We start from the raw sequence: 18,133 nt of genomic DNA on the forward strand, positions 1-18,133 counted from the left end.
AACTGGAAAATGTTTTTAGTGTGTTATCTGTTCTATCAAAATTATCATTCCAAATTCAATAAAATGTGAAATTCATTTCATACACTGATTAAATCACTATAATCAAAGAAAAGGTTTGTCAATAGAACATGAACAGACCAAGCCACAATACAATGAGAGTGGATCAAGAACACAATCCATGTCATTATTGAATTTTTTAGTCATTATAGGTTAACCAAATGACCTTTGAGGCACTAATTAGATGTTAGAGACAACATTAAGTTATATAAGTTGGAGACAACATTATTCTCCAGCAAAGTTATTTTACATATTGTCATTCATATAAGGACTTTAACTGATTAAATTCTACAACAAAATCCTAGAAGTGGTCATATTGAACAGGTCACCCACCCAAAAAAACAAGCTCTAACAATGACGACAGAAATTCATGTGAGCTCACCATCAACCAAGTAGTCTTATAAAAAATAATTAATTTCTGTTTTTATATCTGCTTGCAGATCAGGTTTTCGGTAGTTTTTTCAAAATAGCCTCCGCACCAAAACAGAACTCTTAAGCACACGAATATTCAGAGTATCATCATCCATTTTAAATCTTAAAAATCGAAAAAAAAAGAGTGATCAACTACACTAATGCACCAGAAAATAAATGAGTACAAGTGTGACTAAACTTGCTTGTGGACTATTTAGGTCATGGTCATCCTCAAAAAATTTAACATTCTTTAAAATTCATATATTATGATATGCTACCAAAATATCAAGGTGTTCTGATGTAATCCTAGTTTGCATTGCCATGAATCTTTTGTTTTGTATTGTGGGGTGCAGAGTTTGGTGGGATTGGGTAGCTAAAATGAGTAAAAGAAAATGTGAAGTATTGGTGTATGGAGAATGATAATGAAGCTTAAGAGAGGTAAGGCCAACTCCTAAGAGGTTCCTTGCTAAAGCACTACGCTAGAAAAGAGTGAGTTAAGAGACTAGTTGAGGCTGAAATTTTGGCAGCAATTTAGTAGTCTATTAAAAGCTAATTTACAAGGAGAACACTTGTATTTATAGTGCTATGGCAGCCAAGATGCAAACTTTAACCCTAAAAACTCTTCACTCATGGAAGGACAAGTGACTCTCTCTAATTGGAGCAAATCCTCTCAAATTAGAGTTTGACAAGTGTCCTCCTCTAATTGGAGAGAATCCTCTCCATTCCCATGAAAACAAATGACCTTTTGACATTGGTGGGAAATCTCTCCATTAAGGAGATGACATGTGGACCTTCACACCTTCCTTGTCATTCCATGCTTTCTATTTGTGCACCCTAGATGGTCTAGAGTTGCATTGGGTCCAAGGAGACCTAATTGTAACTCTAGATAAACTCTTTCTTTTTCTATTTACACCCTACTCAAATTGGTCCAATACATGACCCATGAAAATTGTCCCAAAACATAGCCCAAGGAAATGACCCATGTACAAGCAAAAAATAAAGTCTATACTACTTTATAAAATGTTTATAAAACTAGAGAAAAAAATGGAAGAGCAGACAACAATTAATTCTCCCAAAGATGAGAGTCTTTTGAGACCCTTTTTCTTCTTCCAATCTTCTTAGTCAAAAATTTCAAGGCTATATGAGTTTTCATCATGTTGTTATCGAGGATGAGTTGTCCTTCTTCCGGGGAGTATGTGAATTTTGAAAGAATTTTCGAGGTTTTCTACCGAGTGGTGAAGCACCTGCAATAAATTCTTCGATGTTCAAGTCAGTAAGAATACAAATGATTTTGTATGTGAGTAAATTGATAATAAGATATATCTACTTCCGGTGAGAATTGAAGTATTTATAAATTCATGGGCTTAAGTAAAGGCCCAATAAAGTGGTTATGATAAAGTAACCATTTAGGCCACGTTCTTCCTTACGTGTGCCCTATTATTAAGGTGATTTAGCAGTTAAGGTCGAGTTGTGAGTAACGTGGGTAATTACTATCAACCTATAAGGTGAACAGTCATAAATGTTTTAGCAGTTTTCAACCATTAACACACGATATATTATAAATCCTCATTAATTAGGTATAGGGTAGTACATAAGGTCCCCAAGCTCGAAAATCGAGTATTCGATTTTTGACTCTTACGAAGAATCATTTTCAATACAGCATAAGCATAAGGGAGCATAAGCTCATCCACATTTGTGAGAGTTTAACTTGTATATTTTCTATAAGATCTAAACATACAAATACAAATAAAATTAATAATAAAAAATAAAAAACAAAATAAACAGCAATGATGGGGTATTAATGAGGGATTTTGATACTATGTTGCACTGATCATGACAAAGACCCTTTCTAGGTTAATTTGTACCTCTTTAGGGTACACATCAGCATAAGTGATGTCACTTTTAACAAACGCAACAGTTTAAGATTGAAAAAAGTTGTTTCACTTCTAAGGGTTTATAAAGGTTTAAGGTTTTGGCTTTTCTTCTTCCTTCATGATACAAACCACAACAACCAGCAGATGACTAAGGATACACCAAGCACTTCACAAAAAGGTCAATCATCTCGTATACAAAGTCAGGTCCCACCAAACCTCGAGAGAGAATCAACAGAAGAAGAACTAGATATAAACCAAAATATCATAAATTTTTCCTTCTTATCTTTCCACAATAAAAGTTATGTAAATAAATCGGGCTTACTTTGGGGGTCTAAATAGAAGAATAAGCTAGAGTAAGTTCATATAGCATAAATGAGAGTGTACTTAGCGAAATGGGCTTGTGTCAAGCCCACATTTTCAAGACAAGGCACCTAGAATTAAGGCTTTTAACCTAACTTCTAGAAGCTATGTCTAAGAGGCGGTTTTGACCATGGTCAACACCCTAGGCCGCCCCTCACCCCATCCCATTTTACCCTTAACTCATCTTGTTCTCCAAGTCACTCCTTCCTATGTCAAGGGTGCCTTGCCTCATGTATTGAGACATTGAAATTGAATTAAGTAAAGAAACTCTACAGGAGTGTTTTTGTGAGTGCAGTGCACTTCAACTGGCGGCTATACACCACTTATCTTGGAGTCTCCCACACTCCAAGTGGCGTGACACCATCTCCATATCCATAAGCTTTCTTTAATCTTTTCATCTTTTTGTTATATTTATTTTGCTTCATCCTTGCACCTTTTCCTTTTATCTTTATGTTCTTGTTTATGTCTTTACCATTTGGTCATCTTCATTCCTTGCTTCATTTGTTCTTTATTTCCACACCATTGCATCATGCACTGCAAGCCAAAATAAATGTTATTAAATGAATGAATGATACACATTAAAGTGAGTGAACAAATATACTTTAAATACCTTAAGGTGCATCCGAGTGAGTCTTTTTTTCATTTGCACTTCCCCTCCCACTCAACATGTTATATCTATAATAAGCATTGAAATAATAAGATTTCATGTTAGAACTCATAATATTATGTAATGATAAGTAATAATAAATTTTAAATGCAATTGTCGTACCTATCTATAACGTGTTTAAAATAATTAGAAGGTTTCATATGCAAGGAGCAAAACTATGCAACGGTATGATCTTAAACAGATATGATCAATAGTTGTCAATGACGTCTATATAACAAATTAGTTAGTTTCTCTTATTTCAATGGTTTAGTAGAACTTATTTAATGAATATGGACTTACTCATAGATATACGGAGCAATATAAATTCATTTTCCTCCATTCTTTAAGGTAGTGGTGATTTATGTTTGTGTTTCGGACTCAACATCAACATGTTTCATATAATCAAATGTACTATCTAATTCATTATAAAACTAAATCAAAATTGTTGAAGGTCGGACACCTCCGGACTCATAATCAGTGTGTTCAATATGTAAAAACAATATCTAATCATTAAAATTCAAATTCAAATTGCCAAAGGTCGGACACCCCTGGACTCAGAATCAGTGCATTCAATATATAAAAACAATATCTAATCATTAAAAACTAAATCAAAATTGTCAAAACTCGGACACCCTTACACTCAGAACAAACATGTTCAATATATACTAAATAAAATTTAATATATTATTAAATAATAAATAAAAACACACAAACCTAAAACGTGGATCGAAGCAAAAGTGGTGGGGAAGCTGGCGCGTATGCACGAGAACTATGTTAGGAAGTCGGGAAGCAAGGAGGAAGCGGGGCAACAAGGTTTTTTTTTCAAATTTCCACATAGTTTAGTGTGTTTGGATTAAGGAATGAATTTGAGTGAAAAAGGTAAGAAATGAAGGAAAAGAGAGTGGAAAGTGATATGTTTGGATTAAGGAAAATAGGGCAGAAATGAGTGAAAAGATTGTAGATGATTTGATTGATGTAGTATGATAAATCTTTTTTATATTAATATATTTAAAATGTAATTTATAAAATGATTATTTTAAAATAATTTAATATAAAAAATAATTTTAAAAATTATAACTAAAATGAAATTTAATATTCTTTATTTTAATATATTTATTTTATTATAAAAAACGTAAGTATTAAAATGATAATAAATTATATAAATGTTACAATCGATTATCTTCGGAAGCTACAATACATCTTCACATATCTTCTCGTTGGGCGGAAAATTTAATTCACCAAATTGTGCTACATTTACTTGATATTTTACTTTTTTTTTGTTCTCGATTCCTACACTTTCTTTGTCTCTCTATTCACAATCTTTTTGCGCTTAAAGACAAACAAAGCATTAGAGATGTTGAGTGTTTTTTATTTTTGAGTTCATAAACTGCTTTTATATCGTTGATAATTTTCTTTGGAGTTAAGTTTCCATTATTGTTTTTTAAAAATAATTAAGTTTCGGAATTTTCGAAAATTTTCCTGAAATTTTGTTGTGGTGCAAATAGAAATCTACGGTGGTGAGAATATAATTCTGATCTGTTTTTCAAATTTAATGGAACTTGTGCGTTTTTAGTCACATCCTTTTTTTTTTAATATTGTCAAGATTTTGAAACGAAATTACACCATTCTGCCACTGAATTCGTGAGTCCAATCAGTACGAATACGAAGGAGAAATTGCAACGGTGAATCACTGTGCGGTGTAGAATCTGATCGAAACTGTATAACTTCAAGTCGATGCGCGTTTAAGTTTCGAATTCCGGCAAAATGTTGAAGAAGATGACTGAAACAGTTGCTGAATCCGGAATCACTCAATGGTGATGTTTGCTCAGTGATTTTTTTTATCGGAACAGTATCATTTCCTTCTCTATTGCATTTGTAGATCCCTCGCTGGAAAATATACAGTGGAATTGTTCGGTGCAAACTTGATTAAATTGATAATCAATTGCAACTGAAAGTGATATAACAGTGATTAAAACTATGAAGTTGTTTTTCAATTTTAAATTATTTGTCTCAAACATTTTATCAGACACTTGGTAAGTTGGTTCAATTGCAGTTTGCAGTGGACGAAAATGTGAAGTTAGTGGGATAATGTTATTCAGTGTGTTAGTGATGTAGACAATTATAGGAGAATAAGGAAACTCGAAGAATTGGAAAAAGAGGGAATTCCAAAGGATAAATGGATTCTGAATGTATTGAATTAAAGAGAAAGATAACAGGAATTCCAAATTGAATTTTTTCTATATCCCCTTAAACAACCTTACAACAACATAACTAACTATATAGTTCAACTACCAATAGGAAAAATAGATAAACAAAGTAACTAAAGGTTTTGTCATGTAACAAATCCTTCTCCTTCTTAGAATTCTTGTCTACAAGGATTAAAATCTGGAAACTTCTTCTTGAAATCATAAAAGAACTTTCAGGTAGCATCTTCAATTTGAAATGAACTGAAGTACTTCGGTGCTAGCTTAGCATTCTTCTTAAAAGTTTCAGAGGTTTGTTAAAAGGATGCAACTTTGCATACACCATGTCACCAATTTCAAATGTTATATCACTTATGTGTTTGTCAACTTGTTGTTTCATCCTGTTTTGTACCCTTTTCATGTGAAACTTAATCAACTTCAATGCTTCTTCTCTCTTCTGCAAGCTTTTGTCAATCAATTCTATTATGGATTCACCAGGAAAATAAGGAAGATGAAGTGGTGGTTGTTGGCAATACACTACTTCGCAAGGATTGGATTTAATGGTATTGTGGTAGGTAGTATTATACCACCATTCACCCAAAGCTAACCATTTAGACCAATCTTGAGGAACATTTGTACACATGAACCAAAAACTCGTCTCTAAACATCTATTAACAATCTCAGTTTGCCCATTCGTTTGAGGATGATAGGCAGCAGACAATTGAACATGCATACCTTTAAAAGCCATTAAATCCTTACATCACAAAAATTGCATCTCTATCACTTGTAATTGTTCTTGCCGGTTGACTTGGTCGTCGGTTGACTCTGGGAACAGGTTGTGACTCCATCTACCTCTGCTGGAATTTGCTATTTCCCTGGGATATTGGAACGCGGCTCCATTTGAAACAAAGGGGGCCCTACCTGTTGATTGCACTTCGACGATCAAGTTAGTACTGGGCTAAGAAACAATGAGTAAGTAAACAGTTTCAATCTTAGAAACGGTGTACCTTTACCAGGGATCTCAAGTCCCTTTTATAGACTACTTTCAGGCTACCTCATCGTAACAACTCCCCCTCTCACGAGAAACTGATCTCGAGTGAAAGTAGGTTTGATGGGAAGACATTCTGTTACGATGTCACACAATCTTAGTGTAACTACCGCACAAAATCTTCCTCCTTAGAGTGCATAATCTTAACAGCATGGCCGCCAGGGTACCAACACTATGGGGCCCATCTGTCACTGTAGGCGCACTAGCCCTTACGTATCATGCATGCAACTTACCCCTGAAAACCCTAGCGCTTTTAGGCATAGGCGTCTCTAGTGGGTATTTACTTGTGCTAGACCCAAATGTACTATACACACCACATGCACTCTCGCTAATAAGGCCCTTACACATAGAGACTCATACAATAAATTCATGCAACTACCACACAAAAAAACTAGTTTGAAGTCATTTCATGCTAATTTCTTGAAAACCAATATCTATCACTACTATTGAGATTCATCTATCGAATACATACTATATATTCATGCAACTACCACAAAAAAAACTAGTTTCATCTCATTTCATGCTAATTTCTTGTAAACCAATGTTTATCACTACTACAGAGACTCGTCTATCAAATATATACAATATATTCATGCAACTACCACAAAAAAACTAGTTTCAAGTATTTTCATGCTAATTTCTTGAAAACCAATATCTATCACTACTATAGAGACTCATCTATCAAAGATATACAATAAATGCATGCAACTACCACAAAAAAAACTAGTTTCAAGTCTTTTCATGCTAATTTCTTGAAAACCAATGTCTATCACTACTGTAGAGACTCATCTATGAAATATACCAATAAATTCATGCAACTACCACTAAAAAACTAGTTTCAACTCTTTTCATCCTAATTTCTTGAAAACCAATGTTTATCACCACTATAGAGACTCATACAATAAATTCATGCAACTACCACAAAAAAAACTAGTTTGAAGTCTTTTCATGCTAATTTCTTGAAAACCAATATCTATCACTACTATTGAGATTCATCTATAGAATACATACTATATGTTCATGCAACTACCACAAAAAAACTAGTTTCATCTCATTTCATGCTAATTTCTTGAAAACCAATGTTTATCACTACTATAGAGACTCATTTATCAAATATATCAATAAATTCATGCAACTACCACAAAAAAAAACAAGTTTCAAGTCTTTTCATGCTATTTTCTTGAAATCCAATGTCTATCACTACTGTAGAGACTCATCTATGAATTATATCAATAAATTCATGCAACTACCACCAAAAAACTAGTTTCAACTCTTTTCATCCTAATTTCTTGAAAACCAATGTTTATCACTACTATAGAGACTCATACAATAAATTCATGCAACTACCACAAAAAAACTAGTTTCAAGTCTTTTCTTCATGCTAATTTCTTGAAAACCAATATCTATCACTACTATAGAGACTCATCTATCAAATATATACAATAAATGCATGCAACTACCACAAAAAAACTAGTTTCAAGTCTTTTCATGCTAATTTCTTGAAAACCAATGTCTAGCAGTACTGTAGAGAGTCGTCTATGAAATATATCAATAAATTCATGCAACTACCAATAAAAAACTAGTTTCAACTCTTTTCTTCCTAATTACTTGAAAACCAATGTTTATCACTACTAGTGAGACTCATCTATCAAATTTATACAATAAATTCATGCAGCTACATAAAAAAAAAACTGGTTTCGAGTCTTTTCATGGTAATTTCTTGTAAATCAATATCTATCACTATTATAAACTATCTAAAGACACATGTATCAAATATATACAATATATCCATGCAACTACCACAAAAAACCTACTTTCAAGTATTTTCATGCTAATTTCTTGAAAACCAATATCTATCACTACTATAGAGACTCATCTATCGAATATATACTATAAATTCATGCAACTACCACAAAAAAACTGGTTTCATCTCATTTCATGCTAATTTCTTGAAAACCAATATCTATCACTACTATAGAGACTCATCTATCAAATATATACAATAAATGCATGCAACTACCACAAAAAAAACTAGTTTCAAGTCTTTTCATGCTAATTTCTTGAAAACCAATGTCTATCACTACTGTAGAGACTCATCTATGAAATATATCAATAAATTCATGCAACTACCACCAAAAAACTAGTTTCAACTCTTTTCATCCAAATTTCTTGAAAACCAATGTTTATCACCACTATAGAGACTAATACAATAAATTCATGCAACTACCACAAAAAAAATAGTTTGAAGTCTTTTCATGCTAATTTCTTGAAAACCAATATCTATCACTACTATTGAGATTCATCTATCGAATACATACTATATATTCATGCAACTACAACAGAAAAACTAGTTTCATCTCATTTCATGCTAATTTCTTGAAAACCAATGTTTATCACTACTACAGAGACTCGTCTATCAAATATATACAATATATTCATGCAACTACCACAAAAAAACTAGTTTCAACACACGCATCTTTGGGGGCCCACTTACGTGGCTCATTATCTCGATCAGACCATCGAGCTCAGCGCTCTAGTTCAGAACACAAGCCTCCCAGGCTCGAGCTGGAACTTGTTCCAGTGAAGAGGCTAACTGCTCGTCTATGGCGACCTACATGTTTTGTGAGTGACGCGACGTGCACAGTGCCTTGAGGTGACGTCTCACCAGCATACACGTGGCCACATCAACGGTTGGAAAACGTTGCCGATTGCGCTTCCCCTATACGTTAACCCTTCAATTTTACGCTCCCTTCACTGTTTCATTCCACTTTCGCGATTTTCTTCAAACACTCTGCTCTGAATTCCCTGCTTTCTCCTCTCCAAACAAGCTTCCTCGCCTCCCTTCACTAATCATCTCAAGGTACATTTTTTACCTTGTGACTACCTTTGGTCTATCATTTCAACGCTTTTAATCTGCTCATAACTGCGCTGGGATTGTTTATATTTCTCGTATCCATGATCGTTAATGCCTCTATTTTTCTGCTTGCTTGCTTCGTACTTCAAAAACGCATGCACTTCTTCTTCTGGGTATTGCATTTGTTTTCTTTCTTTGTTATAGATTCCCAGTAAGATGGAATACCAAACCCCAGATTACAAAACCCTATATCCCTGGGCTTCTAGTGACCTTTTAGAGGAAACCTCCGAGTTTACCACCCATGCGAGCATAGTAACGTATAGGAAGAGCGAGCACCCTAAAAAGAACTGTCTTTTTGGCAAAGAGCACGACAAGTTCATTAAAGTTGTGCCTTGTAGGGAAGATGAGCCAGTTTGCTGTGATGAGTCATCAGACCTAGAGGGCCTGTGCTGCTTCATTTACTCCACCATTTTCAGAAAAACTCCTTCTACGCCTCCCTTTCCTAGTTTTGAGAGGGCCCTTCTTACCAAAATCAAAATCGCCCTTGCCCAACTACATCCAAATAGTTGGGCGTTTGTTCGGGCATTTTCCATTTCGTGCCACCACTTTGGCCATCTGCCATCAGTGGATGTATTCCTTTACTTCTTCGAAGCCAAGAACCCAAGTCGAAAACTGTGGATGAGTTTAAACGGGGTTGTTGTGAGAGTTTTGATGACCCTCTTCCAACAATCATACAAAGGCTTCAAGGGTAAATTCTTCAAGATCCAATCCAATGCTAACGATCCAAGTCTTCTAGACGGGATTCCTCTGTACTGGACACAAAAACACAAATTCAAAAGACCCAGATGCCTTGAAGATTTACCCTCGCGAGAACGAGAGGTGTGTGACTTCCTCTCCAACCTCCAAGCAGTGTTTAGCACTGCCAAACTGATTAAGAACGAGTACAGTCCTATGGGCCTTAAGGCATACATTGGTATCCCCCTTCCCTTTACTCCTGCTAGCACTATCTTGCGTGTGTGTGTTTGCTGAACTTTTTTTTGTTTTCCTTCTCATGCAGGTAGTATGTTGGACGCTCAAAAGAGAAAGAACCTTGTAGTTTTTGCCAAACAGGAGTAAACTGTTCCAACCCCTTCTACTAAGGACCAAAAGCTTAAAACGGTGGATGAAGCTGCCCCCTCTAAGGACGAAAAGACCTGCTCTGGACTCGTCTTCAAGAGGAAGCGAAAAGTTGTCGCCGCCATCTTCGTTCCTTTTGACTCGGATGGCCGAGCTCCCTCATACCGGAACTTTCCCCCTAGCGCTTCCCTTCCTTGCGACATTGCATTGCAGTAGGGCAGAGGGGAAAGTGCCTCGGAGGGAGACCAGTGGGATTCCTCCTCAGACCAAGCTTCCTTCTTGCAAAAGATGATGCTCTCTGCTAAAGTTAAAGGGAGACTAGAAAACTTGGAGGAGGATCCCTTGATGGAGCACATGTCAAGGAAACTGAGGGAAGCCCTATTTGCGAACTGTTTCCTCCTCTCCAAGATGCATAAAGCGAAGGAACTAGCCAACGAAGAAGTCCTTCAAACTGTTGGGCTCAAGCCCTTCCTTGCGACATTGCATTGCAGTAGGGCAGAGGGGAAAGTGCCTCGGAGGGAGACCAGTGGGATTCCTCCTCAGACCAAGCTTCCTTCTTGCAAAAGATGATGCTCTCTGCTAAAGTTAAAGGGAGACTAGAAAACTTGGAGGAGGATCCCTTGATGGAGCACATGTCAAGGCAACTGAGGGAAGCCCTATTTGTGAACTGTTTCCTCCTCTCCAAGATGCATAAAGCGAAGGAACTAGCCAACGAAGAAGTCCTCCAAACTGTTGGGCTCAAGCGACAAGTCACCGGACTTACCCTGGAGGTGGAGGAGTTTCGAAGAACTCACCAGGAGACCAAGGCCCTCCTGTTTGGGAAGTCCCAGGAGGCCTTAGGACTATATACCAGGAACAACGACCTTTGCACTGAAGTGGAGAAGTTGAAAGGAGAGTTGGCCAGTAGGGACGAAGAGGTGGCCAGGCAGAAGGAGGAGCTGGCGCAAAAGGAGGAACTTCTCCAAAAGACCAAGGACGAGCTGATGAGTGATATCGCTGACTCCTATGTAGTGGGCTTTGAAGATGCCATGGCCCAAGTTACCTGTGTGCACCCTGGCTGGATCTCTCCCAAACAGGGTTAGGTAAAGTTGTCGTAGATGGACAACTAGTAGATGAGGAATAGTCATGGGGAACTCCCCGCTATTGCCTTCCTTTTGTAATTTAACGAACAACTTACCATTCTGGTGTGTATATATATGTAAATGAATATTTCCTTTTCTGACTTTGGCTAGCTTGATAATAGTGTATGTCTTGAAACGATATTGAAAACTAATTGAACGCCAATGATCGTTCATACCTAAGTAGCACGGTTCTCCTATTTAACCAATTGTAAACTTATATTTTAGGGTACCTGAGCTCAGAGCTTCGTTGGTCAGCAAGTCCTCCTGTACAAATTGCTCTGCTTTATCTGTATGTACCCCCTAAAGGGAGGTTTCTCTGTGGTTCATGCTAATGGTGACCTGAGCTCTCAGAGCAAGAGGTATTGCTTGACTTGCTATGAGCCTTACTGTTGAACCAAGTGGTGTTCAATGTTTTGAAGAATCTAAATCCTTTGAAGGATGATGAAGCCTCTGCTTTGCTTGATGCTGCTGTGCTGGTTTTAGCCTTGTTCTGGGGTAGTTCAATGTTGTAATCAACACTTAGATTAAATCTCAAAGCAATTAGCATCTCAATTTTAACAAAGCAAAACGTTTTTCAAACTAAGTTGAAGCAACCGATTGTTTTGTCGAAACAACCGATTGTTTACACTTAGGTGTTTTGAGAAAGTTTGAAAACTGTTTTTGAATGGTGTTTTTGTTAAGTAACAAAACAACCGATTGATTCAAGGAAATAATCGATTGTTTGTTTTAAAACCATAACAGAAAAACTGTTTTCTTTGACTGAGCTTTAAATGCTTTAACTGAATACGCTCTAGTCATTAAATGCTTTGACCAATCTATTTTAAATGTAATTAAGAGTTTGTTAAGATTAGATAACAAACTATATTCTTATATATATTCTGAAAAACAGTTTTGATATATTAAGAATCTTGAAACAAAGTTTTCATCCAAGAAGAGTTTTTCAAAGTATTCTGAGATTGCTAAAGAGTTGAGAGATTGATCAAGGTGCTGAATAGGGATTCTACTTGTATTGATTTCAGATATTCATCTGTAACAAGTGTAATCTGTGTAAACTGCTGAACAATTCGTTTGTGTGTGTTGCTGAGAATGGTTGTGTGTTCTTGAGGTGTTCAAGATCAGCAATCTTAGTGTTGGCCAAGGAGAGTGTGTTTCTTGAGGTGTTCAAGGTCATTCTCTTGGTTGTGGTGTAAGTGATCAAGTGGTGATTGCTTAGTGGATATCCTCAGGGTTTCTGAGAAGACTGGACGTAGCTCTTGTTAGGAGTGAACCAGTATAAACAACTGTGTACAATTTCTCTATCCCTATCTCTTTAATTCAGTTTGATATTTTGGAACTGGTATAAACAACCGATTGTTTCGTTAAAACAACCGATTGTTTTTCCAGCTTTGTGCTTTTGCTGTTTGTTTTGGAAAAACTGAATTCTCAATCAAGGTTCTTCTTAAGTATTTTCATTCTAAGCTTAAAAGTTTTCAAAAATCCTTCTTAAACAATTCACCCCCCCCCCCTCTCGTTTAAGGCCATATATTCTAACACTTACTACTCCCTAAAAGGGAGATTTCGCTCCTACTTTTGGAATCCCACCAAGGGGAGACTTCGCTCCCACTTTTGGTATCTTACCAAGGGGAGACTTCACTAAGGTTTACTATTCCCACTCTTGGTGTCTCACCAAGGGAAGGTTCGTTATGGACCCTGATTCGTTATGAACCTATTGTTCCCACTCTTGGTGTCTTACCAAGGGGGAGGTTCGTTATGAACCCTATTGTTCCCACTCTTTGTGTCTTACCAAGGGGGAGGTTCGTTATGAACCCTGATTCGTTATGAACCCTATTGTTCCCACTCTTGGTGTCTTACCAAGGGGAGGTTCGTTATGAACCCTGATTCGTTATGAACCTTATTGATCCCACTCTTGGTGTCTTACCAAAGGGAGGTTCGGTTCCCACTCTTGGTGTCTTAACAAGGGGAGGTTTGTTATGAACCTTGATTCGTTATGAACCCTATTGTTAGCACGATATATTGCAAGCATATTTTTCAAATGACTTTTTATTGGACGACCTCATTAAAAAACCCTGATAAGGGAAAAAGAGTGTCCCCTGAAACGTTCGAATTGCATACAATAGCGTAATTAACTGAAATAAAATTTAAGATTGGCCCCATTCCATGTTTGGGGAATAATCCCGCCTTCCAAGGTCTCAAGTCTATACGTTCCATTCTCGAGCACCTCTATTACGCGGAATGGGAGAGTCCACTTGGGAGACAACTTGTTCTCCAACTAATAGGGGTGAGCCTTTTGCATTACCAAGTTGGCAACCTGGAACTGTCGAGGTTTTAGCTTGAACTTCTGCCTATACTCCACCCTCCTCCTCAAGGCTTCGGCCCTTGATGCGCGCTTCCTCTCTGACTTCGTCAAGCAAGTCTAAGTTTACCTTTTTTTTCCTCGTTAGACTCCTCGGCTACGAAGTTTTGGAATCGAGGTGAACTCTCCTGGATCTCGACGAGAATCATGGCATCTGATCCATACACCAGGCTAAAAGGTGTTTCATTGGTGGTGGATTGGGGAGTGGTATGGTAAGCCCACACAATTCTAGGAACCTCATCTGCCCAAGTTCCCTTTGCTTTCTCCAGTCTCCTCTTTAGGCCTTTGAGCAAGACTCGATTAGCAGATTCGACCTGCCCATTTGTTTGGGGGTGTTCTACTGAGGCGAACACCTGCTTGATGCCGAGCTCTGTGCATAGTTTGCCTAGCTGTTGACTTGTGAACTGGGTGCCATTGTCAGACACTAATCGCTTTGGGATTCCAAAACGACAAACTATGTTCTTCAATACAAAGTGTTGAACCTTGTAGGTTGTGATCTGTGCCACAGGCTCAACTTCTACTCACTTGGTGAAGTACTCAATGGCTACCACCAAGTACTTCATCTGACGAGCTGCTAGAGGAAACAGACCCAGGAAGTCAATCCCCCATGGGTGAAAAGGCCATGGGCTATGGATCGACCGCAACTCCTCTGGGCTCATGATGCCAATCGGTGTGTTGTTGGCACTGTTTGCACCGTTGTGCGTACCTCGTGCAATCCTCCCTTATGGTCAGCCAGTAGTACCCCGCTCGAACAGCCTTTGATGAGAGAGCTCGTTCGCCAATGTGACTCCCACAGATACCTTTATGGAGCTCAGCCATGATCCGTGTGCACTGCTCACCATTCACACAAGACAAGATAGGGTGAGTGTAGCCATTCCTGAATAACTTTCCATCTACCAGGGTATACATGCTTGTGTTCTTTTTAACGATCTGGCCTCCGTAGGCTCCTGCCGGAGTAGACCATCAATTAGGTATCGCCTATAAGGTGTCATCCAAGTTTCACCCACGTCGACCAGGAAAACATCCGACGATTCTCCCACTAACAAGTCGTATGCACTTATCTTGGGTACCCTCAACGTTTTCTAGGTCAACGACTGGTGACCTCTCCTTCCACCCTCGAGAATGCTTAGTTGTTGGACCTCTTTTGCGCAACCTGTGGTAGTCATGGGCGCTTTTAGGGTTTATTGGATAACTTTCCTCTGTTGCCCCCCCTGCCTGAGCTGGCGAGCTTCGTGAGCAAGTCAACTTGGGCATTCTGTTCTCTAGAGACGTGCACCAACTCAAACGTAGTGAAAGCCTCTTTCAAGAGCATGATGTACTTTAGATACGCGGCCATCTTGGGGTCCTTGGCCTGGTACTTGCCCGTAACTTGCTTAGTTACCAACAGCGAGTCGCTCTTCACTAACAAGCTTCGAGCACCCATCTCCTTGGCTAGCAACATTCCTACCACCAAGGCCTCATATTCAGCTTGGTTGTTGCTAGCCTTGAAAGCAAATCGTAGGGCCTTCTCTATCAGTAACCCATTTGGTCCCTCTAAGATGACACCAGCCCCACTGCCTTGCTGGTTAGAGGACTCGTCCACAGAGAGGACCCACTGAAAACTTCCATTGTCCTGGTGTGTGGCTGCCGACGAACGTTCTACCACGAAGTCAACATAAACTTGACCCTTTATTGGTCCTCTCGACTCATACTGCACATCGAACTTGGAAAGCTCGACCGCCCAACGCACCATCCGACCCACCACATCAGGCTTCTGCAAAACCTTGCATATGGGAAGGTCGGTCATCATGATGACCGTGAAACTTTGGAAATAGTAGCGGAGCCTTCGTGCTGCAAATACAACTGCTATAGCCGCCTTCTCAATGGCCTGATAGCGCATCTCGGGCCCCTGCAATACTTTGCTAACAAAATATATAGGCTTCTAGACGCGATTCAGCTCCTGGACTATGACTGAGCTGATCGCCCGCTCTGTAATGGTAAAGTATAGGCGGAGAGGGGTACCTAGCTGCGGCTTGCACAAAACTAGCGGGCTGGCCAGGTACTCCTTCAGCTTGAGGAACGATTCTTCACACTCGTTTGTCCACACAAACCGGTTGTTCCTCTTGAAACACTGGAAATAGGGATGCCCCCTATCTTCTCCTACTGATACAAACCGACACAGAGCGACTATTCTTCCTGCCAGTTGTAGTACCTTCTTCACCGAGATCGGGCTTCTCATAGTTATGATTGTCACACACTTCTTGGGGTTCGCCTCTATCCCCCGCTCGGTGAGGAGGAACCCTAAGAAATTCCCTGCTTCTACCCCGAATATGCAGTTTTCAGGATTTAACTTCAAATTATACCTAGCTATTGTGGTGAATAGCTCCTCTAGGTCAGCAATGTGTTGGTCCTTCTCCTGGGAGGTGATGACCATATCATCCATGTATGCCTACACGTTTTGCCCTATCATAGGGGCGAGAACTCTGTCCATTAGCCTCTAATAGGTCGCGCCATCATTCTTTAGCGCAAATGGCATCACCTTATAGACATAGTTGGAGAGCTTCGTCATGAATTTCGTCTTGCATTCATCTCTAGGATGCATCCGGATTTGGTTATATCCCAAGAAGGCATCCAGAAAACTAAGAAGTCTACAACCTGACGTGCTATCCACCAGGGCATCGATGTTGGGCAACAGATATGAATCCTTTGGACAGGCTTTGTTCAAATCCATAAAATCGACGCACATCCTCCACTTCCCGTTGGCCTTCTTGACCAACACTACGTTTGCTAACAGGGTATTGAATTTCCCTTATGTGGTCAGTACTCAACCGCTTTTGGGTCTCTTGCCTGATGATCAGGCGTCTTTCGTCATTGAACTTCCTCCGCCTCTGGCGTACAGGCCGGGCGTTTGGATCCATCGTGAGACGATGGCACAAAAAATCAGGGTCGATGTAGGGCATGTCCCAAGCAAACAACGTAAAGGAGTCCAGATGCCATGATATTACCTCGGCGATCTGGTCCTGCATTTCCTAGTCTAGAGATTTGCCAAGCCTGAACTTCTTTCCCCCTATTACCCTCTCCAGCACCTCACCTGCCGGCTCAGGTCGCCTCTTCCGGGCCATCTCTGCACGGGCGACCCCCTCTCCCCCTTGAGGTTGGCTGGTGATCGAGCATATCCCTCTCTTTGTCTTCAAACTATTCTCATAGCACTTCTTGTCGCCTTCTGGTCAGACTTAATGGTGATTATTGCTCCCTCAAGGGAAGGCAACTTCATCTTCATATGCCTCGTCGAGGCCACTGCTCCTATCCTATTTAGGGCAGGTCTGCCCAAATGGATGTTGTAAGCCAAAAGACAGTTGACGATAAGGTACCTGATACTGACGGTGCGAGATGTGGTGCCTTCTGTGAAAGTCGTCCTTAGCTCCACATGTCCCCTTACTTCTACCTGGTCTCCATCGAAACCGTACAAACAATCGTTGTAAGATCTCAGCTGGTCGGTCGACAACTACAAGTTGTTGAAGGTCGACCAAAACATTACATCTGTCGAGCTCCCTTGGTCGATGAGGACTCGGTGTACCCTTCTCCCTACTGTCACTACTGAGATTACCACTGGTTCCTTGTCATGTGGGACCACATCCTATAAATCATCCTTTGTGAAGTAGAGGTCGAGCTCAGGTGACTGGTCAAGTTCCCATGCTTCTACTACCATCACCTCTCTAGCATACTTCTTTCACTGGGAGGTGGTGCATCCTCCTCCTGAAAAACCCCCAGAGATCATGTTGACCTCGCCATGGACTGGTACTTCATGTCCCTAATCCCCTATTGGGGTTACTATTGTTGAGGCTTCATGACCAGTATTCCTTCAGGAACCCATCCTTCACCAAATCATACAATTGGTGTCCGAGTGCCAAACAGTTGTGCAAGCCGTGCCCAAAGGCCTGGTGGAAATCGCACCAGGTGTCCCTGCTTGGCCCCAACCTTTTGTCACTCTTTGGGAGTGGCTTTAGCTTGTCAGCCACATTTGGGATAGCGATCATCTCCTTGAGGTTTACTCTAAACTTGTGTCTATAGGGCATGCCTCCCTTCGCTCGTGCCCTAGTATGATGCTTTTTCGGCTCGTAAGGTGTATGC

This window comes from Phaseolus vulgaris, chromosome 5, assembly GCF_000499845.2.
Source record: "Phaseolus vulgaris cultivar G19833 chromosome 5, P. vulgaris v2.0, whole genome shotgun sequence".
In the NCBI taxonomy this organism is placed as follows: domain Eukaryota; kingdom Viridiplantae; phylum Streptophyta; class Magnoliopsida; order Fabales; family Fabaceae; genus Phaseolus; species Phaseolus vulgaris.